This window comes from Pelobates fuscus, chromosome 10, assembly GCF_036172605.1.
Source record: "Pelobates fuscus isolate aPelFus1 chromosome 10, aPelFus1.pri, whole genome shotgun sequence".
NCBI classification, from domain to species: Eukaryota; Metazoa; Chordata; class Amphibia; order Anura; family Pelobatidae; genus Pelobates; species Pelobates fuscus.
Window position 1 is genome coordinate 16007248 of NC_086326.1, and position 26056 is coordinate 16033303.

Genomic DNA, 26056 nt, shown 5'->3' on the forward strand with positions numbered 1-26056 from the left:
ATACTCAGATAATTGTTTTAATAGCTTAATATGAAGCTGACCCAGTATTGTGAGATTCGTGTTTATACATAGTGCAGTTGGTTTTAAGTAATATTAAAGACAAATTAAAAATAAAACACAAGGGAACACTGAGAATGGACAGAAAATGAAACAGGTTTGCCCTTCAATGGACATGTGCCGTTACACAGAGGAGTCGTATCATTTCTATATGAAACTGATATCACCCAAAAGGGCAGTCTAGATCCTGGCAAGCTTCCTCAGCACCGGAGAAACTGGAGCACCAGATGGTGGCTGATAGTCTTGGAGGCCCCAAGAGTGAGGTGTGTCTGATAGTGATATACCTCTAGGCACAGTCAGAGAAGGTATTTCCTTAGGGAGACACTAAGCATTTGCAACCAAACCAAAACAAACACCCAGCTTATCCCACTTTCAGCTTAAACAGCTAAACTTTATATTCAGAGTTGTAGACCAAGCCAATGTTAGTCTCCTGTTGGGTTGGATTCAACCTTTCCAAATTATATTTTTATGAAATCATGTTAAAGGGTCTTGTCACGGTCTGAGTTTGGTACATTTTGTGTGTGTCTTGTTCTGGCACAAGGGCGATTTTATTTTGTCTCTTGCTGACCCATTGTAGGCAGTATTACCAAATATAACCCAAAAGTACTGATTTCGGCATTGCATATCTAAACAGGAGAATAAAATTGGTATGAAGATTGGGTTTCACTCCTTATGGTTCTGAGTGACAAGACATCTAGCATCTGATCATAAATGGAACTTTGTTTGAGGTCTCACTCTTCCTTTGAGTATAGACTAGGTGTAATCAATGTCTTGTCTTTCATAGACTCCGTTCGTTCGTATACTCCAGAAATGCTATGGACTTAGTGATTATAGCCTGTTCGTATAGTACGTTGATTCCTGATTCCTGAAATCCAAGCTGTTTGTAAGAGTAAATCCAGCAGTTCGTCGGTCACATACCCAAACATCAGTCGAGACTTGATGAAGGGTACAGCAGGAATGTTTTATTATGGCCAGATGGCCCACTTCTATACACAGACCCCCAGCAGGGGGTCTCAAGCAAAAACATACCAGAACACTCCCACAACATGCCCATGACACTCCGACAACACGCCCTGGAGTCTCTGTGCTTAGGAGATAATGTAGTGTACTTTGCTTAAACTAATTATCTCCCAGGCACTAGAGTTACAAATCATAAAACTTAAAAATACACATAATACACAGAGGAACCCCCACAAATATTATATCCTTGGATAGCCTGGATCCGAGCGCCCAAGCTTTCCAAATAGCGCTCAGATCCCACGAACACAGCCTAATTGCCACCGGGGTAAAGTTTTTACCGACCGCACACATGGCACCTGCCCAAATTAGTTCCATAGAATCAGTGGTAGCGGTCGGTCAATTTCGAGAGTTCCAAAATGAACAAAAAGATGAACGGTTCCCCTGGTTCATAGGTAGCGATTGTTCGCCTTGTTCTGCGAAAAATCCTACTTAAAAGCCCTCTCTTGGCTTGTCGTGGAAAGAAGCAGGCGTTCGTGAGGATTTGCCAGTATTCGCAAAGTTGAGTGTCCGACTTAGAGTTACAGACACTCGACGACCAAGTCCCCCTGAGTGCTTTCGTGCGACAAGATGGCCGCCGTTTTCTCCAGCATGTGTTGTTTGGTTATACGAACGGCGGCCACACGCAGAGAGCACTTAAGTTTGTAGTTTATTTCAAGTTAATGAGCCAGGGGGGTGGTCAGTGTTCAGTAGATTCATCTACCGAAAGCAGGGAAAGTAACTTGGAGAATAAAAGTACATTGTTTGTCACACCAGGCCTGCACAACCTGTGGCCCCCCAGATGTTTTGAACTACAACTCCCATGATTCCTGGCTATCAGCCATGATTACCTGGCTATCTGTTTCAGTAAAAAAACATGGGTGTTGGCTATCTATTTCATTAAATTAGTCATGGGTGTTGTCTATCTGCTTCATTAAATGATTTATGGGTGTTTGCTATCTGTTTTATTCAAAGAATCATGGGTGTTTTAGTTAAAAAATATCTGGGGGGGCCGTAGGTTGTGCAGGCCTGGTATAGAGTTTAGTTATGGAGTTGTGTACGGAAGTTGAAGAGATAATTTATGAAGGGCATTGAATAGGAATTACTGGATGGGAAACGGGGCTTGAATGCATGTGGTTCATAGTTTTGTCTAGACCTGACGATAATCTCTCACATGACCAATCAGTTTTGGATACAACATAGATATTTGCTATTTCAAATTGAATTGAGTTAAATTCAGTAAATAGCTCTGTAAAGTACTATACTGATGTTTCACAAAGAATCCATAATAATACGATTTTATAATTTTAATATTCAAAAGACAATTCCATGATATTTAGTATTTTATCATTACATATCCAGAAAAGTTGCATTGGCTCAACGCTCCATCGAATTATCTTCAATATGGTGTATTCTTTTTTGTATCTAGTCTATATGCTGATTGCCAATAGGCCATTCTAGACTAATCATCCACAGGAAATCAGACAGTAGATTGCAGATACATTCCAATCAGTGGCGCACACAGACACCACTTATCCTGATTCAGATGTGAACCCTGTGGTGTACTTGTAACAGTGACATTTAATGTGATTAAACAAATACTATTATGTATCAAGTTTGCACGTACTGCCCACTTCTCCTGGATCCAATCATCAGTCCCTATATGGAACTTTTGTCCTATCTACACCCCGGAAATGTTTTGCAGTTCTAGTTAGAGAGGAGATCTGTTCTTACAACACCAGAGGGTGGTGTCAGGTGACATTGAACGCTGTCTTTGTTTGGGTTTGCGGTTTGTTACCATAGTGTACATTCTTTTTTTGATGATGTTAGTTGAATACAATGTTGTCTAGTTCTGTCTTTCTAATGCTTGTGGGTTCATGTAGCATTTGATAATTTACTTTGCTCTGTGTACCAGTTCATAGAGCCTTTATTTAACCTTCTTTTCCACCTCTCGATTTCTAACCTATAGCTAGCACGCTTGGTATCTACCATTCCAGACAAATAATTCCCAAAAGGAGAGTGTGAACACATCATCACACATGCCTGAAATGCTGTGCAAAGCGACACATTGCATTTCTTCCCACCTCATGCATGGTGAGCACTTAGTAAAAGGTTGATAGGTTGTTAATTCTCCTTTGAAGCCAAAGTGCATCACAATTGACACCAGGGGCGGATCCAGAACCTAATCTTGGGAGGGGCACTGGCAGATTATTTTAAGAAATGATCCAGGCACAATAACCACCTTAGCTTTTTGTAGTGGTTATGGTGCCAGGAGTGCCATTGCGCCCTCCCAGAGTAAGTAGTCAAACCATTTAAAAAACAGTTAGACAACTTATGTGGGGTCTGCTGGGATAGGGACAGTAGTGTGTGTGTGTGTAAGGGGTGACATGTGTGTGAGTGGTGACGTGTGTGTGAGAGATGGGCAGTGTGTGACAGTCAGTGTGTGTGTGTGTGTATGTGTGGAACAGTGTGTGTGAGGGGTGTAGTGTGTATGTGCCAGGGGTGCAGGGTGTGTGAGTGGTAAAGTGTGTGTGTGAGAGGGTGTAGTGTGTGTGTGAGGGATGTAGTGCATGAGGGGTGCAATATGTGTATGGGATGACAGTGTGTGTATTGGTGCAGTGTGTGTGTGTGTATTGGTGCACTGTGTGTGTGTGTGTATGGGGGTACAGGCTGTGTGTATGGGGTGCAGTGTGTGTGTGTGTGAGGGGTGCAGTGTGTGAGTGGTAAAGTGTGTGTGTGAGAGGGAGTAGTGTGTGTGTGTGAGGGATGTAGTGTGTGAGGGGTGCAATATGTGTATGGGATGACAGTGTGTGTATTGGTGCAGTGTGTGTATTGGTGCAGTGTGTGTGTGTGTGTGTGTATGGGGGTACAGGCTGTGTGTATGGGGTGCAGTGTGTGTGTGTGAGGGGTGCAGTGTGTGAGGGGTGCAATATGTGTATGGGGATACAGTGTGTGTATTGGAGCAGAGTGATTGTATGGGGTTATAGTGTGTGTGTATGGGGCAGAGTGTGTGTATGTGGGGTAGTGTGTGTGTGTGTATGGGGGTGTAGAGTGTGTATATGGGGTGCGTTGTGTGTGTTTGTTGTGCAGTGTGTGTTTGGGGGCAGTGTATGTGTGTATGGGGGCAGTGTGTGTATTGGGGGCAGTGAGTGCATTAAGGGAAGTGTGTGTATGGGGGAGCAGTATGTCTATGGGGCAGTGTGTGTATGGGGTGCAGTGTGTGTATGGGGGTGCAGTGTGCATATGGGGGTGCAGTGTGTGTATGGGGGTGCAGTGTGTGTTTGGGGGTGTAGTGTGTATATTAGGGGCAGTGTGTGTATGGGGCAGTGTGTATATTAGGGGCAGTGTGTTTGTGTGTGGTGCAGTGTGTGACAGTGTAAGTAGTTATTGTTTCTGTGAAGGGGGTAGGGGGACAGATTAAATATAATATATATATATATATATATTTTTTTTATAATCAATATTGTTAATAATACCAGGCCTCAGGTAAGAAGGGAGGAGGGACAGTGCTTCCACTCCCTGGTGGTCCTAGTGGTGAGAGTGAACTCAAGTTTGCAGCTCAGCCCAGGTGGTAACCGCGGCAATGCTCCATGCTCGCGAGAGGAGGACCCGGCGGAGCAGCCGGTAAGAGCTACTCTGGGTTCCCTCTCTCTCTCCCTCTGCTCCTGGCTGCCAGCAATGTGCCTGTGAGCCGGGGAGGGAGATCACTAATCCCTTCTCCGGACCGTGAAGGCAAACAGCAGGGTCGGGCCCTTGGAGACCCTGGGCCTCACTATTTCCTCTGGGGGAGGGGGGAGAAGGAGGGCAATTGCCCCCACTGCCCCACCCCTGGATCCGCCACTGTGGGACACACAATGTATCACCGTCTCTATTCTCGACCCAACATTCCCTCCCCCTTCATATCCCATTATTCTAAGGTATAGATTATCCTGAGGTTCTGGGCTGGATTTAGTAATGCTGTGATGTAAAAATAACCTGCTGATGGTAATATTGGTAACTGTTTGTCTTTTTCTTCCATGACCCCACCAGCAAATTCCTGATTCAAACATCCAACAGAAACAGCATTATTAAGTGAAACTTTCAATTTTTTTTTTTTTTTTTAAACCATCATTGACCATTGCTATAGCCTTAAAGCAGAAAACAAAGATTATCAAAGAAACAAAAGTAAAATGTAACACTGGCTAAACATTGTATAAAATAGTTATTTTTATGATAATCAGCCGATACTGACTTCCTCCGAATCAAACAAGTACATTTGGAGCTAATCACAGAATTACTTTTCATAATGTTGAATTTATGGATTTTTACTACGTTTAGCCGTTCAGAGGTATATTCAGAACACATTAGATAACCTGGATTGGAACATTTGAGAGTGTTTTTAAAAATAATGTTTGTTCTTCTTGATTATACATTGACTTCACTATTATATAACATTATTCTAAGGCTGGATAATTAGCATAATCAGTTTGTGTAACACGACTGCATGAATTGGAAAGGAAGCAAGGAAAAGCTCGAAGCCAATTCTTCCTTTGAATACTAAGTGAATATTCTGCAGCAGTAAGAACCCAGGCCAGCGAGTCGACCACAAACCCATTACAAATGCATTTGCAGTAAAGTCGAGGCGCCTACTGATCGCCAGAGGTAACTTAAGATTGATCTGAAAATGTAGCTCTCCAGTGATCTAAACGCCAAATTTTCTTGGAGCACAATTAGTGATCTGCAGTGGCGAGGAGTCTAACTCTCTGCATACAGACCTGAAAGGTAAATTTCAACAGTTTCACTAGATTTTTTATTATTTCTAAATTGAAATTTATGTTAAAATAGGAGTTAAATGTAATTATAATAAATCTAGACGCCATTATCACTCTGTTTATAGTGGTGTTCTGCGGGCTATATTTAGTTAAGAGTTCGGATAAAGTTGTCCTTTCTTGCGAGTGGAATTTTTTTCCATAGAATTATGATTACAGGTACCCTCTGTAAACTAAACACAGGTACTCAACAAACCCAAACCCAACTGCTAACCATGGCCCACACCCTGTGTACCCTCTAAGCTAACTCTATTCAAATACTCCTTAACCCTATACCCCCCTAACACTAGACCACATCCTAAATAACCTTAAAGGACCACTATAGGCACCCAGACCACTTCAGTTTAATGAAGTGGTCTGGGTGCCAGGTCCATCTAGGATTAACCCTTTCTGCTGCAAACATAGCAGTTTGAGATAATCTGCTATGTTTACATATGGGTTAATCCGGCCTCTAGTGGCTGTCTCATTGACAGCCGCTAGAGGCGCTTCGGCTCTTCTCACTGTGATTTTCACAGTGAGAAGACGCCAGTGTCCATAGGAAAGCATTGAGAATGCTTTCCTATGGACTGGCTGAATGCGCGCACGGCTCTTACTGCGCATTAGCATTCAGCCGATGATGGCGATAAGGAGGAGGAGAGTTCCCTGCGCCGCCCCTAGGGTGGGGGGGACCTAGAGACCCTATAGTGCCAGGAAAACGAGTATGCCCCTCCTAACTCTACACATGTCTCCCCCTAAAAGTGGCCGTATGCGAAGCACTGTAATGATGTAATGGTTATTTGCAGGGAAAACCTTTACAGAGTCAACATTTTAAACTCTCTGCATTGCCATTTCTCCGCTAAATACTATACACTAGTATATAAGAGTCTGTATCTGTACATATTTTCTTCTGTGTTTAGGAGCCATGTATCACCCTATATCGTAGAAGCAACAGTCAGTCTTGAATCTCTTGCTGTTAATCTGAGCCTGCATGAAAGTGTCATATTGAATGATGGACAAATACGTTTCTTTTTTGATGAGTCTATTCATTCTTATTTATTCCCTTCATAACTAATTGTAATGGATTTAAACCAAATGGTAAAATTCAAGGAAAACTAGCCAAGTTGTGTCCCGAGTTGGCCATTATTTCCAAATCACCACTTTTTTTTGTCTAAAATGCAAACGTTTGGACAGAACCAAACTACAAAAAATACACTTGGGAAAATTATGTTCAAGATGAAGATATTTCCCTCTAAAATGTGCCATTTTGCTCACACATAAAGAGAGAAAAAGTAACCGATAGTGTGAAAAGCAGTATGAGCAGAAAATAAATTCCACATTTATATATTATAAACTTATTATAAACTTATTATAAATACATAAATTCATTTCACTGTTTCTGAAAAGTGCAATAATTTACAAATCGTTCATCTCAAAACGATGCTGATTAAATAATGATCAAGGATGCTATTAATGCAGATTTCAGAGTGCAAGAAAAAGTCATTAACACAATGTTTTGCACATTATATCACTGGTTGCACCTTTATTGGTGCGATTTTTTTTTAATGGCGTTAGTCACCTACATTAAATCAATAAAACATTCAGTCCCAATGTGTTACTTTAATTCACTGGGAGAGATGCACTTAGAGTGCTCCTTTTAGATCTCACAGAATGTGTGGGCTTGCTAGATAAAGCCTTTATGTTTTTTTAAAGAACCTCTGCCGTAAAATGTGTTAGATATTTAAACATTTAATAGAACTGCTTTGTAACTGATGGAAAGACAGGAAAACCAAATTGATTGGGCTACTTAAACAGACCCTGCATTACAAGCTAACTAGTATTCTTTCAACACTAGATGGCAGTATAGGAGGGCTACTGGTCATAGGCTAACTGTAGTCATCTGGATATATTGAGGATGCATACACAGTGAGTGTAGACTACACAATTCTGCTTTCATAAGTGTGAAGATAGACTAAAACAGGCAGACAGTAATAGACTGATGCATAGCTAGATAGAAATGCAGAGATGTATAGATAGAAAGACAGTCAGATGCACAAATAGATCATTACTCAGAGAGACTGAAAGACAAACACACAGATGCATAGATGGACAGACAAGAGAAGGATGCATATATAGATAGAGAGAGAAAGAGAGTCAGACGCTCAGATGCATCGATAGGAACACAGAGAGACAGACAGATAGACAGATACCCAAACAAAAAGAGAACTATGCATAGATAGAAGGAAAGAAAGATAAAATAGACAGATAGACAGATAAAAATAATGCGCTTTATTTTAGACTTATGCAGTGCGAGAAATTACATTTACATTTCACCTGAAGTGAATCTTTTCAGAAGTAAACAGTTTTCTGAACATCCGAATTAAGGTCACATATCTGTTTGGTTCCATTGAATTCCAATTCAGAAACTGAATCAGAAGAGCAAACCAAAATGTCGCACACATCGTCCAATCAGTATGCTGCAACATATATACATAATATCATTTAATACAATGGATATATTTTGCAGTTCACTGACAGGAGCATTTACTGAACATCTGGTTCACAGATAAAGTGAAAAAAGTAACCAATATATGGAAAAGCAGTATAAGCAGAAAAAAAAAATCTATATATGTTTAAATATTATATAGTTATTGTAAATACATAAATATAGAACTTTCTCCCCCTATTGCTCACTATAAAACATTTAGTGACTGTCCTTAAGTCATCAGTCACCTTCCTTTCCCCCCCCCCCCCCCCCATGAATCATTAATTGACCCCCTGAACATGTTCAACATTACACTGTTCGGTTAGTCTGACATTGAAGTACATTGAGGTTCGAAAGTCGGCCAATTTCTAGTTCAGTCAAAACTGGATATCCAACTAAACTTTATCTTTCAATGACAGGCGAAAACAACGGACCTAAAAGATTTAAACCTGCTTCCCACACAAATGGAAACATCCCATTGTCACTCTATGTTCATGTACTCCCTACTGATACAATTAATCTAGACACTGGAAATTAGTTTGATCAAATACGTTTTCAATATTTATTCAATAATATTACACATTGGGGGAAATTTATCAAGGCAAAAACAGGCAAAATTCGGGAGCAAAGTTGAACAATTTTGAACTTGACTATGATGGTACACATTTTATAATTTAGTCTTTAATTTATCTCTTTCACCGTTTCGTAAATAAAATACTAAATTTTCTTCTTGAACACAAAACCTTCCATGGAACATAGAAACTGATGTAATCAACTCAATCTGTAACAAATTAAATTCTTCCCAGACATCTGTCATTATGGTGAGGGACTGAGACACCCCAAACAATGCAAACAGACAATCACTAATCTCCACGAGACAGGGTCAAGCTATAAATAAACAGTATATTGTCGATCTGCTGTCCATCTTTAAGATGTTGAAGGCCAAGTGCCATCTGAAGCTGGGGCACTTAGCATTAAAACATTATCAGTGCATGCTGTGTGATGAAAACACACAAGACTAACAACTAACAAGCACTAACAACTTAAAACTATTTAATCTGGAAGGTTACATTCAGCACTTTATAATTAACAATATGTGATCTAAATTCTAGATGCTATTATTAGTAATTAGAGATGTCCCGAACGGTTCGCTGGCGAATAGTTCCTGGCGAACATAGATTACTGGCTATGGGAGGATAATGTATAATAAACATAGGTTACTGGCTATGGGGGGATAATGTATAATAAGCACAGGTTACTGACTATGGGAGGATAATGTATAATAAACACAGGTTACTGGCTATGGGAGGGATAATGTATAATAAGCACAGGTTACCGGCTATGGGGGGTTAATGTATAATAAACACAGGTTACTGGCTATGGGGGGATATTGTATAATAAACACAGGTTACTGGCTATGGAGGGATAATGTATAATAAACACAGGTTACTGGTTATGGGAGGATAATGTATAATAAACACAGGTTACTGGCTATGGGGGGATAATTAGTGATGTCCCGAACGGTTCGCTGGCGAATAGTTCCTGGCGAACATAGCGTGTTCGCGTTCGCCACGGATGGCGAACATATGCGATGTTTGGTCCGCCCCCTATTCGTCATCATTGAGTAAACTTTGACCCTGTACCTCACAGTCAGCAGACACATTCCAGCCAATCAGCAGCAGACCCTCCCTCCCAGACCCTCCCACCTCCTAGACAGCATACAATTTAGATTAATTCTGAAGCTGCATTCATTTTTTTTATTTTTTATTATTATTTTTTTTTGTGTTTGTCTTTATTATACATTATCCTCCATAGCCAGTAACCTGTGTTTATTATACATTACCCCCCATAGCCAGTAACCTGTGTTTATTATACATTATCCCTCCCATAGCCAGTAACCTGTGTTTATTATACATTATCCCCCATAGCCAGTAACCTGTGTTTATTATACATTATCCTCCCATAGCCAGTAACATGAGTGTAATATAGAGATACTGTGTGTAATACAGAGATACTGAGTGTAATACAGGGATACTGTGTGTAATATAGAGATACTGTGTGTAATACAGAGATAATGAGTGTAATACATGGATACTGTGTGTAATATAGAGATACTGTGTGTAATACAGAGAAACTCAGTGTAATACAGGGATATGCATAAAAATAAAATAAACCCCTCTCTTAAAATGACTTGGAACTGACCTTATTTATACACTCAAATAGAGTAAAAAATACATTTATTGATAAAAATGCAGACAAATATATCACAGAAAAGAAACAATAACTTTTGCGGATGAAAAATATGTCTATGAAAAAATAGCTAAAAAAACAGCCACATAAAAAATGATAATATTAAAGTCCAGACCTTATTTGAATGCTCGGCGTCCCGAGTTAGCAAAGGTGAATACTGCTGAAAAAAATATCAAATAACGGTCCTCTTTATAATCCAGATGCTGGCTGATATCCGACCTCTCCAAACGCGTTTCTCCGCTTCGGCGGCTTTTTCAATGGATGAGGTCTGTGTCTCTGTGTTCTCTTTATATAGCAGTTTTGCCGACAATCATTTGCACTCGGCAAATCCAAAACTCCGATGTATAATGCAAAGTTGACTTCTATGTAACTAGTTAGTTACTAAGTGTTCATGCCTAATTGCTCAAAAATATAGTTACTTATTATAGGCAGCATATAACCATTTCTATTTTCTATTTACTTCTGTTGCCATAGTAACCCCGCCTGATCGGGTTTAAATGCAACTGCCGTTTCTCCTATTAACAGGCATGAAAAAGAAAGTAAAATAACGTAAGATTTTCTGAATTAAACAGGAAGTCAATGATTGTAAATATAACTCCTCCATAATCTGGTGGTTACAGTGTATCCCAATTTCATAACTGGAGATTTCGGCACATAAGATTACTTTACTTTATTTACTCATGTTTGACTCAGTAAGTGAAGAGAACCTTTCCGTTATCACCTTAGGTTTTTTTATTATTGTTTTGTATCAGAAAAGTGGGTATCATTGGTCCCCCATAATCTATTCTCTAAATATACCGAGACATGATGTCTTGAAACTTATACTATTAATTTTAAACGGTATAATGGATGCTTTGTTGCTGTATAAACAATCCCTAAGTGAAATAAAAGTATAACTCCCATTATCAACTTATAAAAATATAAAAGAGAAATAAAACTAAAAGAGGTGCCCTATAAAAGTAGAAATCTCTATTTATATGTATAAAAATAAGGATGATTCTATATAGCAGGCTAATGTAGAAAATAAAAATTTTCAAAATAGACACAAAAAATCTTATATTTGCGCTTCTGCTGCCACTTCTAGATATAAATGCATATGGGGTTAAAGATGTTACATGCCATTAATTTTAATAAAAAATGGAAATTTAAAGGGGGATTCATCCCAAAAAATGACACAGCTCAAATTCCGCATTCAAACCCTTAGGCTGCAGCGTATCAAGTTGATATATCCATTTCATCTCAGTAATGCCCAGTTGTTTAGTATGGTCTCCTCCTCTCCAGTTTTTATTTACTCTACATATCCCCTTAAAGTTCAAAAGACTCATATCCGAATTGTGTGTTTGTTTAAAGTGGGCCGATACTGAATGTTGCATATATCCCTTCTTTATATTCAGCATGTGTTCCCTAATTCTGATGTACAGTTGCCTCTTTGTTCTTCCTACGTACTGGAGCCCACATGGGCACTCCAGTACATATATCACGTTAGTGCTTTGGCAGGTAATATGTTCTTTTATTTTAAAGGATTCTATTTTGCTAGTGACTTCAAATACTCCTTTTGTATGTTTGTGCTTTCTTTCTTTACACGCTATACAGTCCAAACAATAGAAGAATCCATTTTTCTTCGTTGTGGTTATGGTGTTCTTTCTTTTTACATGTTTGTTAGTTATTTTCCTTCGTAAGTTCGGTGCACCCCTAAAGATGATCCTTGGTCTTTCCGGTAACATACTAGCCAGAATTTTATCTTTTTTCAATAGATGCCAGTGTCTTGTGAGTATCTTTTTTAGTTGTAAATTTTCTTTGTTGTAATTCAGAATTATTGCTGGAAATACTTCTCCTGATTCTGTTGCGTTTGATTTATCCTTAATTTTCAATAGGTTAGTTCGGTCTAGATGATCCACTCTACTTAATGCCTCATCTATTTCAATCTCTTGGTACTTTTTCGACATAAACTTTTTCTTTACTACTTCCGCTTGTTCCCTGTAGACTTCAGAGTCTGTACAGTTCCGTCTCAAGCGTCTAAATTCATTGTAAGGTACATTCTTAAGCCATAACGGTAGATGACAACTCTCTTTCAGAATGAAGCTGTTCACGTCAACTTCTTTGAAGTGCGTTTTCGTTTTGAGTGTCCCAGAATCAACATAGATAACAAGATCAAGGAATACTACCTCTGTCTTACTGTAGGTGGTGTTTAGTTTGACTCCCCATGTGTTCTTATTAATATATTCTAAGAACTTTTGTAGGTCTTCCATTTCTCCTTCCCATATGAAAAAGACATCATCGATGTATCTTTTATACTTGTGTACATTATTATTCCAGGGATGTTCATTCCAGATGTGATTGTCTTCCCAGTTTCCCATGAATAAGTTAGCGAAACTGGGGGCAAATTTCGTCCCCATGGCTGTGCCCTTCTTTTGGAGGTAAAACTGATCTTCAAACAGAAAATAATTGTTCTTCAAAATAAAAGTGATACCCTCTATTATAAATGAGATTTGATTGTCCTCCAGTTCTCCATATTTTCTTAGTGAGTTACTCACGGAATCGCAGCCTTGTTTGTGATCAATGATCGTATATAATGAAGTTACATCCGTAGATACAAGGATGTAATTGTCTTGCCAGGAGATGGAATCTAGTTCCCTAATCATCTGTGTAGTGTCCTTAAGGTGTGACCTTACTTTGGACACATATGGTTGCAAGAATGAGTCTATGTACTGAGACAAATTAGATGTAATCGAGTTGATCCCTGATATTATTGGCCGGCCAGGTGGTGCTTGGAGATCTTTATGGATCTTAGGTAAGAAATAAAAAGTGGGGGTTCTTGGGAAGGGAATGGAGAGGAATCTATATTCGGACTCTTTCAGAATACCGATATCTCTGGCATTGTCCAGCATAATTTTGAGTCTGTCCTTTATTCCATTCAATGGATCACTAGATAATTTCTGGTTTAATGCAGATTTTTTCATTATTAGTCAAATCCTTTATCCCTTCTCTCTCTTTCTTTGTCAAGTTGTTCTTGCAAAAATTTGCACCTACAGCGCATGTGAACAAATTTGAAGCAACCATTGATGTAAAAAGGTTTGTAAGAAAACTAAGCATTAAAAAGCATTTTAAACAGCTGCCGGATTTTCCAGCGAAAGAAGAGTCTGTGAGTAAGTTTCAACACAGCCAATTAAAACCCAACTCTACATTTTATCCTGTGAATCAGGTTTCTGCCGCAATGGAAATTTATGAAGAATTAGTGACTGATGACATAAGGAAAATGAAAAAGAAGCACTACCCAAAGAACAACTTGACAAAGAAAGAGAGAGAAGGGATAAAGGATTTGACTAATAATGAAAAAATCTGCATTAAACCAGCAGACAAAGGTGGGGGGATAGTCATCATGTCAAGCGAATACTACACAAAAGAAGCCACTAGGTTACTAGAAGAACCCGATACCTACGGGAAATTATCTAGTGATCCATTGAATGGAATAAAGGACAGACTCAAAATTATGCTGGACAATGCCAGAGATATCGGTATTCTGAAAGAGTCCGAATATAGATTCCTCTCCATTCCCTTCCCAAGAACCCCCACTTTTTATTTCTTACCTAAGATCCATAAAGATCTCCAAGCACCACCTGGCCGGCCAATAATATCAGGGATCAACTCGATTACATCTAATTTGTCTCAGTACATAGACTCATTCTTGCAACCATATGTGTCCAAAGTAAGGTCACACCTTAAGGACACTACACAGATGATTAGGGAACTAGATTCCATCTCCTGGCAAGACAATTACATCCTTGTATCTACGGATGTAACTTCATTATATACGATCATTGATCACAAACAAGGCTGCGATTCCGTGAGTAACTCACTAAGAAAATATGGAGAACTGGAGGACAATCAAATCTCATTTATAATAGAGGGTATCACTTTTATTTTGAAGAACAATTATTTTCTGTTTGAAGATCAGTTTTACCTCCAAAAGAAGGGCACAGCCATGGGGACGAAATTTGCCCCCAGTTTCGCTAACTTATTCATGGGAAACTGGGAAGACAATCACATCTGGAATGAACATCCCTGGAATAATAATGTACACAAGTATAAAAGATACATCGATGATGTCTTTTTCATATGGGAAGGAGAAATGGAAGACCTACAAAAGTTCTTAGAATATATTAATAAGAACACATGGGGAGTCAAACTAAACACCACCTACAGTAAGACAGAGGTAGTATTCCTTGATCTTGTTATCTATGTTGATTCTGGGACACTCAAAACGAAAACGCACTTCAAAGAAGTTGACGTGAACAGCTTCATTCTGAAAGAGAGTTGTCATCTACCGTTATGGCTTAAGAATGTACCTTACAATGAATTTAGACGCTTGAGACGGAACTGTACAGACTCTGAAGTCTACAGGGAACAAGCGGAAGTAGTAAAGAAAAAGTTTATGCCGAAAAAGTACCAAGAGATTGAAATAGATGAGGCATTAAGTAGAGTGGATCATCTAGACCGAACTAACCTATTGAAAATTAAGGATAAATCAAACGCAACAGAATCAGGAGAAGTATTTCCAGCAATAATTCTGAATTACAACAAAGAAAATTTACAACTAAAAAAGATACTCACAAGACACTGGCATCTATTGAAAAAAGATAAAATTCTGGCTAGTATGTTACCGGAAAGACCAAGGATCATCTTTAGGGGTGCACCGAACTTACGAAGGAAAATAACTAACAAACATGTAAAAAGAAAGAACACCATAACCACAACGAAGAAAAATGGATTCTTCTATTGTTTGGACTGTATAGCGTGTAAAGAAAGAAAGCACAAACATACAAAAGGAGTATTTGAAGTCACTAGCAAAATAGAATCCTTTAAAATAAAAGAACATATTACCTGCCAAAGCACTAACGTGATATATGTACTGGAGTGCCCATGTGGGCTCCAGTACGTAGGAAGAACAAAGAGGCAACTGTACATCAGAATTAGGGAACACATGCTGAATATAAAGAAGGGATATATGCAACATTCAGTATCGGCCCACTTTAAACAAACACACAATTCGGATATGAGTCTTTTGAACTTTAAGGGGATATGTAGAGTAAATAAAAACTGGAGAGGAGGAGACCATACTAAACAACTGGGCATTACTGAGATGAAATGGATATATCAACTTGATACGCTGCAGCCTAAGGGTTTGAATGCGGAATTTGAGCTGTGTCATTTTTTGGGATGAATCCCCCTTTAAATTTCCATTTTTTATTAAAATTAATGGCATGTAACATCTTTAACCCCATATGCATTTATATCTAGAAGTGGCAGCAGAAGCGCAAATATAAGATTTTTTGTGTCTATTTTGAAAATTTTTATTTTCTACATTAGCCTGCTATATAGAATCATCCTTATTTTTATACATATAAATAGAGATTTCTACTTTTATAGGGCACCTCTTTTAGTTTTATTTCTCTTTTATATTTTTATAAGTTGATAATGGGAGTTATACTTTTATTTCACTTAGGGATTGTTTATACAGCAACAAAGCATCCATTATACCGTTTAAAATTAATAGTATAAGTTTCAAGACATCATGTCTCGGTATATTTAGAGAATAGATTATGGGGGACCAATGATACCCACTTTTCTGATACAAAACAATAATAAAAAAACCTAAGGTGATAACGGAAAGGTTCTCTTCACTTACTGAGTCAAACATGAGTAAATAAAGTAAAGTAATCTTATGTGCCGAAATCTCCAGTTATGAAATTGGGATACACTGTAACCACCAGATTATGGAGGAGTTATATTTACAATCATTGACTTCCTGTTTAATTCAGAAAATCTTACGTTATTTTACTTTCTTTTTCATGCCTGTTAATAGGAGAAACGGCAGTTGCATTTAAACCCGATCAGGCGGGGTTACTATGGCAACAGAAGTAAATAGAAAATAGAAATGGTTATATGCTGCCTATAATAAGTAACTATATTTTTGAGCAATTAGGCATGAACACTTAGTAACTAACTAGTTACATAGAAGTCAACTTTGCATTATACATCGGAGTTTTGGATTTGCCGAGTGCAAATGATTGTCGGCAAAACTGCTATATAAAGAGAACACAGAGACACAGACCTCATCCATTGAAAAAGCCGCCGAAGCGGAGAAACGCGTTTGGAGAGGTCGGATATCAGCCAGCATCTGGATTATAAAGAGGACCGTTATTTGATATTTTTTTCAGCAGTATTCACCTTTGCTAACTCGGGACGCCGAGCATTCAAATAAGGTCTGGACTTTAATATTATCATTTTTTATGTGGCTGTTTTTTTAGCTATTTTTTCATAGACATATTTTTCATCCGCAAAAGTTATTGTTTCTTTTCTGTGATATATTTGTCTGCATTTTTATCAATAAATGTATTTTTTACTCTATTTGAGTGTATAAATAAGGTCAGTTCCAAGTCATTTTAAGAGAGGGGTTTATTTTATTTTTATGCATCTGCCGTTTATTATATAGGTTGTTAGGTCTCCTATCTATTTACCCCAATCTCTTTGATCTATATTGAATCAGCGCTCCACTAAAATTATTTAATACAGGGATACCGTGTGTAATACATGGATACAGTGTGTAATACAGAGATACTGAGTGTAATGCAGGGATACTGAGTGCAATACAGGGATACTGTGTGTAATACAGGGATACAGTGTGTAATACAGAGATACTGAGTGTAATACAGGGATACAGTGTGTAATACAGGGATACAGTGTGTCATACAGAGATACTGAGTGTAATACAGGGATACAGTGTGTAATATAAAGATACTGTGTGTAATACAGAGATACTGAGTGTAATACAGGGATACTGTGAGTAATACAGGGATACTGAGTGTAATATAGAGATACTGTGTTTAATACAGAGATACTGAGTGTAATACGGGGATACTGTGTGTAATATAGAGATACTGTGTGTAATACAGAGATACTGAGTGTAATACAGGGATACTGCGTGTAATACAGGGATACTGTGTGTTATATAGAGATACTGTGTGTAATACAGATATACTGAGTGTAATACAGGGATACAGTGTGTAATACAGGGATACAGTGTGTAATACAGAGATACTGAGTGTAATACAGGGATTCTGTGTGTAATATAGAGATACTGAGTGTAATACAGGGATACTGTGTGTAATATAGAGATACTGAGTCTAATACAGGGATACTGTGTGTAATATAGAGATACTGAGTGTAATACAGGGATACTGTATGTAATACAGGGATACTGAGTGTAATATAGAGATAATGTGTGTAATTCCGGGGATACTGAGTGTAATACCGGGATACTGTGTGTAATATAGAGATACTGTGTGTAATATAGAGATACTGTGTGTAATACAGAGATACTGAGTGTAATACAGGGATACTGTGTGTAATACAGGGATACTGTGTGTAATATAGAGATACTGAGTGCAATACAGGGATACAGTGTGTAATATAGGGATACAGTGTGTAATACAGAGATACTGAGTGTAATGCAGGGATACTGTGTGTAATATAGAGATACTGTGTGTAATACAGAGATACTGAGTGTAATACAGGGATACAGTGTGTAATACAGAGATACTGAGTGTAATACAGGGATACAGTGTGTAATACAGAGATACTGAGTGTAATACAGGGATACTGTGTGTAATACAGGGATACTGTGTGTAATACAGGGATACAGTGTGTAATACAGGGATACAGTGTGTCATACAGGGATACTGTGTGTAATACAGAGATACAGTGTGTAATACAGAGATACTGTGTGTTATACAAGGACTATTGGAGAGGGGCAGTAAATGTAATGTAATAGAATTAAGGGAGGAAGACATGGAGAGGGAGGTAGTAAATGTAATATACTAGAATTAATGGAGGAAGACATGGAGAGGGGGGCAGTAAATGTAATATAATATAATTAATGGAGGAAGACATGGAGAGGGACATGGCACTAAAAGACTGTGTCCACTCCGGGCAGCAGCCAGCTGACCCGTGTGAGTCAGGCTGGGGCTGCCGGGAGTGGACAAGGGGGAGATATGTGGCGGGACATCGCCACTAAGTGCTATGTCCCCTGAGTATTCAGAGGTTTGGTTTTATATTTTGTGTCTCCAATATGTACTGTGATGGTTTTCCCTTGTGTATGTCTTGCTATTGCAGAACATTTAAAAGTTGACAGTTGACAGTTAACTCCTGGAACCGTGAATAAAAATTGTCAGTTGACTCCCAGGCTGTGTGTCGTTTGGTCCTTGGGAATGGGAATTATGCTGTGTGTCCTGCCTTCTGTATGATGAATCCTGAGTACCAGCGGAGAGCCCTTGGATTAACCCCTGCCGCTCCACTACAAGGCTCCCATTGGCCCACGTCATTCCAGCACCCCACGAACACGAACGTTTTGGGGGTGTAGGCATGACGTGGGCCAATCACTGGTGTAACAGTAGTGTACATTAAAAAAAAAAAACTAGAAATTTGACTGTGAAATAATAGCAGTCAACTATGTAATTTTCCATGGGAGTTTTGCCATGGATCCCCCTCCGTCATGCCACAGTCCAGGTGTTAGTCCCCTTGAAACAACTTTTCCATCACTATTGTGGCCAGAAAGAGTCCCTGTGGGTTTTAAAATTCGCCTGCCTATTGAAGTCTATGGCGGTTTGCCCGGTTCGCCCGTTCACGAACATTTGCGGAAATTCGCGTTCGCCGTTCGCGAACTGAAAATCTTATGTTCGCGACAACACTATTAGTAATAAGAAACAAGAATTAGTAATAAGAAAGTCTACAATATTAGTTTATTACCCAAAGACACTCATTAGATGAGTTTGAGATGAGCTTGCAAGCTACTGAACTGGAGACTGTGAGATACTGTGAGTAGAGCTTCGTTCACTAACCTGTCTCACTAGCTAATATGGGGCAATATGGAGTATGATTTACTTAGTAGATTCAGTGGTGGGTCACGAAGAACCAAGGATGATTACCTTAGTGAGAACTATGCTTTGCGGTTACTCTGCTTATTTTGCAAAGACTCCCAATAGTGCCAACTTTAGTTGGAGTGTGGTGGTTTAGGGGTGCAGCAAAGGTAAGTTAGACTTACCTGAAGCTGTCACCTTGGGCGCCACCATCTTCTTTCTTCATCTCCTGGCACTTCCTCAATCAGAAACCCATGTCAGTGCTGCATTCTCACATCCATGGCTAGCAACAGCTGTGGGAACTGACAAAGCATGATGCCGGAAATTCGTCCTTTTCTCAAGTTTGTCAAATTGGGATTTTACCGTGTCTTATGATAACATTTGATTGAGTTGGAATTTGAGTTAGAATTACAATGCAGTCTCTATAAGCATTTTATTTAGAAATTATGTTTATAAATTGTTCATAAATCATTTCTTAGATAAAAATGGGAATATCTCAGCAGTGGTGCTGCCGTAAAGACCAACATTTATACAAAATACAGATTAAGAAACAGCACACACACAAACATACAGCTTCACATTTAACAAGGCTACTTAAATATAATACTTTTTTAGTCTATCTCTAATCTTCTCAGTGATTTTCCACTGATAAAATCTGTGTGTGATAAGTGCACTTTCGGATGATTAAGTTGGATCCAATGACACGTATCTCCCTTCAGTACTCGGTTCCTTGTTAGACTTATTAGACACAGGGTGCCCTCTTTTGGATATAGAGGGCACAGTAATGCAGAGACAGTGCCCTCGAGCCTTGATCAGATATCCCCCCAGTAGATTATACATGCAGGGAGGCTTGTGTGGGGAGGAGACATTTTATCATTGAACCATCTGTAGAGATGGTACAAATGCTTTGGCCAAAAAGTGTTAAGAGGTTTCCAGTTGGGGAAATGGACATCTAATGTGATGATTGGATATTAGAATCTCTTAAATGTAATAACACAAGGCAATTTGAGCCCAATGGAATTGTCCCTAAACTCCGTAACTTTTCTTTCAATTCCTAGAGTGTGCTGTCTTTCTTCTGCATCAGGCGGTCACGTTTCTGGCTTTCCTATTGCCGAAACTGAGAGATAAAAAGCTACAACAAAACAGGGGGTGCAGGAGAAAACAAAACAAAAACAAAGAAAACTTTACGTGAACAGCAAGATCACATTCAATTCTTTGCTCATCCCTCGGAATAATTAGCCAAAGTAGGTCTTTTAAAACTGCATATTTTGAATACAATTTTCCATGGAAAGCCGCACAGCCATTCATTGGCATGAAACCAGCGAAATGCTCGTGATCTAGTCTCAAGGGAGAGTTTAACAGATGAAAATGAAGAAAACGGACATAAAGTGAAAATTATCTCCAGAATCACACAGAAAGCTCCATGGAGAAATGGCTCGTACGTATAAAAACTCTACGGGAAGTGTCTTTTAAATGTCAGTGTAAATAAATAGAAGCTTTTCATAAAAGGAAGCAGTGGAAAAGTGCTCTATCGAGTTTGTGAGTATATTTATACATTTAACCTTTTAAAGAGAATGCTGATCTACGGTAACACAATTACTTTGTAAAGCAACAATAATGGGGTTATTTACCAAAGGGAGAGTTCAAGGTGAATTCAAAGTGAGTTTCCCATTTAAGGCCCGAGAATCTTAACTGAAAGAACAGCTGATTTAGATCATGTTTCCAGCTGGATTATTCTGAGTTTAAATTTTAAGTTCACTTAGAATTTTCACCTTAGTAAATAAGACTGCAATAGTTCTAGAATAAATGACTCTACTCTGTATACGTGTGATTGCTGGCTCAGTCTCTCCAGTGGCTGTCTTCAGGTAGAATTAGGGCCCTTCCAATGGTCAATCTACACTGACTTGGGCTGCATTTGTACTCCAGATGCTTAGGACTGTGACTGCCAACACACACAAATTAGTATTTGTTTTTAAAATTTTAATTTAAATCCACCCAGCCTCCCTGCGAGAGATGGAGTGGATTCCTTACCTGGGAGTCAGCGGGGCTTACAACTCTACAGAGGGGGGACACTAAATAGAGGATGCTTTACATTTCCCACTGATCTTAAACTTCCTCAGAGCCATCTCTCATGGTGGGGGCACAATGCCAGTAACAATAAAAAATTCCATATGTAAATTTTGCCTATTGTTTCCACGTGGAATATTGCACGTTTTTTGCCCTTTTGTTTCTTTGTAAATTTTATTTTTTTCATTAGTTTTCCAATAAATAGTTAATTTCAAAGATGCTTATCCGTTAGTAGCTCAATGGTGTCAAATTTTTGTAATTACTTTCCCTATTTCAATCTTGTTCCCCATCATGATCATGGTAATGTGTAAGTGCCTGGTTCTCCCCTCTGTTACTGTGCTGTGTTTTAATTAAGGAATAAAACGTTTGTCAATCGGTTGTGAGGCTGATTGAGCTGTGACTCCTATATGTCTTTTGGTTTCTTCGGAAGGAGGACTGCCGTGCCCTCTCAGTGTCGACTGCATTTTTGGACCGATGAGACTGCTATTCTGTTTTTGCATTCTGCAGGAAAATCTCCCACTTACTGCAGGGATAGTAACTAATTTTGGACCCCTGATATCCTGAGCTCTGGCTCTTGAGGACACCGGAGAAACGTCCCCATAAAGAGCAGCTTTTTCAGGTCAGTTCCACCCAAAGAGGGCTGCACAGTGACCTGGGTTTACATGTCATTTTCACAGCCACAAGTGGACCACTGATGCAAATTTCATCAGGTCAGGAATAAGGACGTCCGATGCTGTGAGTAACTGTCTGAATGAGCAAATTACGTTAGATCTCCTTATTGCCGAGTCTCTGATACTCCCCCCATAGCCAGTAACCTGTGTTTATTATACATTATTCCTCCCATAGCCAGTAACCTGTGTATATTATACATTATCCTCCCATAGCCAGTAACCTGTGTTTATTATACATTATCCTCCCATAGCCAGTAACCTGTGCTTATTATACATTATCCCCCCATAGCCAGTAACCTGTGTTTATTATACATTATCCTCCCATAGCCAGTAACCTGTGTTTATTATACATTATCCCCCCCATAGCCAGTAACCTGTGCTTATTATACATTATCCCTCCCATAGCCAGTAACCTGTGTTTATTATACATTATCCCACCATAGCCAGTAACCTGTGTTTATTATACATTATTCCTCCCATAGCCAGTAACCTGTGTTTATTATACATTATCCTCCCATAGCCAGTAACCTGTGCTTATTATACATTATCCCCCCCCCCATAGCCAGTAACCTGTGTTTATTATACATTATCCATCCCATAGCCAGTAACCTGTGTTTATTATACATTATCCTCCCATAGCCAGTAACCTGTGTTTATTATACATTATCCCTCCCATAGCCAGTAACCTGTTATTATTATACATTATCCTCCCATAGCCAGTAACCTGTGTTTATTATACATTATCCTCCCATAGCCAGTAACCTGTGTTTATTATACATTATCCCCCCCATAGCCAGTAACCTGTGTTTATTATACATTATCCCCCATACAGTGGCGTACACACAGCCCATGGGGCCCCGGTGCGAAAACTGATCCGTGGGCCCCCCCGCACGCGCGCGCTTTCTCTGCGCGGGCTGGGGCCGCAACACATGGCGGCGGGCACCGGGTCGCAGGGCTGCGACCTGTGTGACCGCGGTATGTACGCCTGTGCATGCATAAACACATACACTTAAAGGACCACTACAGACACCCAGATCACATCAGTTCAATGAAGTGGTCTGGGTGCCAGGTCTCTAGTTTTAACCCTGCAGCTGAAAACATAGGAGTTTCAGAGAAACTGCTATGTTTCACTGAGATTGATCCAGTCTCTAGTGGCTGTCTCATTGACAGCCGCTAGAGGATTTTCTGCGATTCTCACTGTGAAAATCACAGTGAGAAGACGCTGAACGTCCATAGGAAAGCATTGAGTAATGCTTTCCTATGGGCGGTTTGAATGCGCGCGTGGCTCTTGCCACGCATGCGCATTCGGAGCTGAGAGGCGGATCGGGGCGGAGAGATTCCCAGCGCCAAGGGAGTCCGGCGCTGGAGAAAGGTAAGTGCTTAAAACACACACACACTCATGAACAGACGCACACATTTACTGACAGACACACACTCAGTGACAGACATACATACACACTCACTAACAGATGCACACAAACATACTCAGTAACAGACACACACACTAACACACAATCTAACACACACACACATACACTAACACACACTCACACACACACTAACACACTCACACATTAACATACACACACACACACACACACACACACTCTAAGACTAACACACACTCACTAACACACTCAAACACACACTCTAACACACACTCTAACACACACTCACACTCTAACATACACTCACACTCTAACACACACTCTAACACACGCTCACATGCTAACACACACTCACACACACTAACACACACTAACATACACTCACACACACTCACTAACACACACTCACGCTCTAACACACACTCACTCTAACACACTAACATACACTCACACACACTAACACACACACACACACACACTAACTAACACACTCACTAACACACACTCACACTCACACACACACTCTAACACACACTCACACTCACAAACACACACTAACATACACTCACACTCTAACACACACTCACAAACACACACAAACATACACTCACACTAACACACACTCACACTCACAAACACATTTTTTTTAAAATCCCCCCAGCCTCCTTACCTGTGGGAGAGCTGAGGGGATTCCCTGGGGTCCAGTGGTGTTGCTGGCCCTGCTGTCACCCGGCTGGCCGGTCCTGCGGGCGCGCGAGGGAGCACTCTCCCCTGGGTGCTTCCTCTTCCTCTGACGTCATCTTCCGGCTCCGGTATCATTGCGGTGCGCGAGGGAGCTGAAGAGGAAGCACCCAGGAGACAGTGCTCCCTCGCGCGCCCGCAGGACCGGCCAGCCGGGTGACAGCAGGGCCAGCCTCGGGGGGCCCTGAGGTGGCCGGCTCCTGGGCCCCCCAGGAGAAGAGGCTGGCCCAGTGACATACATACCTGGGTCGCAGGGCGGCCGGGCCCCCTGGTGGTCCGGGCCTGGTCGCAGCCGCGACCCCTGCGACCCCGGTATGTACGCCACTGCCCCCATAGTCATTTATTGTTGGACCCAGGGCCGGCGCGTCCATAAGGCGGCACAGGTGGGCGCCTTATGGCGCACGGGCTCTGGGGGCGCAATATTTCAGTGGCCGGCAGGAGGGAATCTCTCCCTCCTGGCGGCCACCATCTGGACCCCGGCGCGGCAGTGCTGTGATGTGATAAGGCGCGGCAAGGGAGCTCTAATCTCACCGCTCTGCTCCCTTGTGCGCTGTCTGCTGATGCCATGGGAGCCGGATATTGACGTCATATTCCGGCTCCCGCGGTATTAACAGACAGCCCGCGAGGGAGCAGAGCGGTGATATTAGAGCTCCCTCGCCGCGCCTGATGACAGCACTGCCGCACGCCGCCCAGCAGCCCCACTGGACCACAGGGAATGATCCATCATCCACACCAGCTCTCCAGGTAGGGAGGCTGGGTGGAAAATTTTCATTTATTAAAATAATTAGTGAATGTATGTCATGTGTCTGTGTGTGAGTGTCTGTGTCTGTGAGTGACATTGTGTGTGTCTGTGAGTGACAGCGTTTGTCTGTGAGTGACAGCGTGTGTGTCTGTGAGTGACAGCGCGTGTCTGTGTGTGAGTGTCTGTCTGTGAGTGACAGCGTGTGTGTCTGTGAGTGACAGCGTGTGTCTGTGAGTGACAGCGTGTGTGTCTGTGAGTGACAGCGTGTGTCTGTGTGTGAGTGTCTGTCTGTGAGTGACAGTGTGTGTGTCTGTGAGTGACAGAGTGTGTGTCTGTGAGTGACAGCGTGTGTCTGTGAGTGACAGCGTGTGTGTCTGTGAGTGACAGAGTCTGTCTGTGAGTGACAGCGTGTGTGTCTGTGAGTGACAGCGTCTGTCTGTGAGTGACAGCGTCTGTCTGTGAGTGACTGAGTGTGTGTGTGAGTGCGTTTGTGTGTGTCTGTGAGTGATTGTATGAGTGTGTGTGCATGTGAGTGTATGAGTGTGTCTGTCAGTGTATGATGAGTGTGTGTCTGTCAAATCAGTGAGAGTATGTTTGTCATTGAGTCTGTGTGTGACTATCAGTGTGTCTGTCAATGAGTGTCAATCAGTGTGGGTCTGTCAGTGTCAATGAATGAGTGTGTGTCAGATCATTGAATCTGTGTCTGTCAGTGACGTCTGTGTGTTTGTCATTGAGTGTGTGACTGTCAGTGTGTACAGAGTGTAGCAGAGCAGAGCGCGGTACAGGAGCTTCTGCTTCCTGTACCTGGCCAGACTGATAGGAGGTGCTCACAGAGAGAGCACTCCCTGTCAGTCCGGCCGGGTACAGAAAACTGAAGCTCCTTTAGGGGATCTGCTCCGCTCGGCAATGCAACAATAGAGGTAGGAGGCACACCCGGAAGGGGAGTGTGAGTGTGACCAC

The 26056-nt window shown here is 40.6% G+C and overlaps 1 protein-coding gene across 3 annotated transcripts in view; it reads right to left on the minus strand.

Annotated features, from left to right (window-relative positions):
• KCNIP2 (potassium voltage-gated channel interacting protein 2) overlaps window positions 1-26056 on the minus strand; it is a 395028-nt gene that overhangs the window by 116826 nt on the left and 252146 nt on the right. The window lies entirely within an intron of this gene.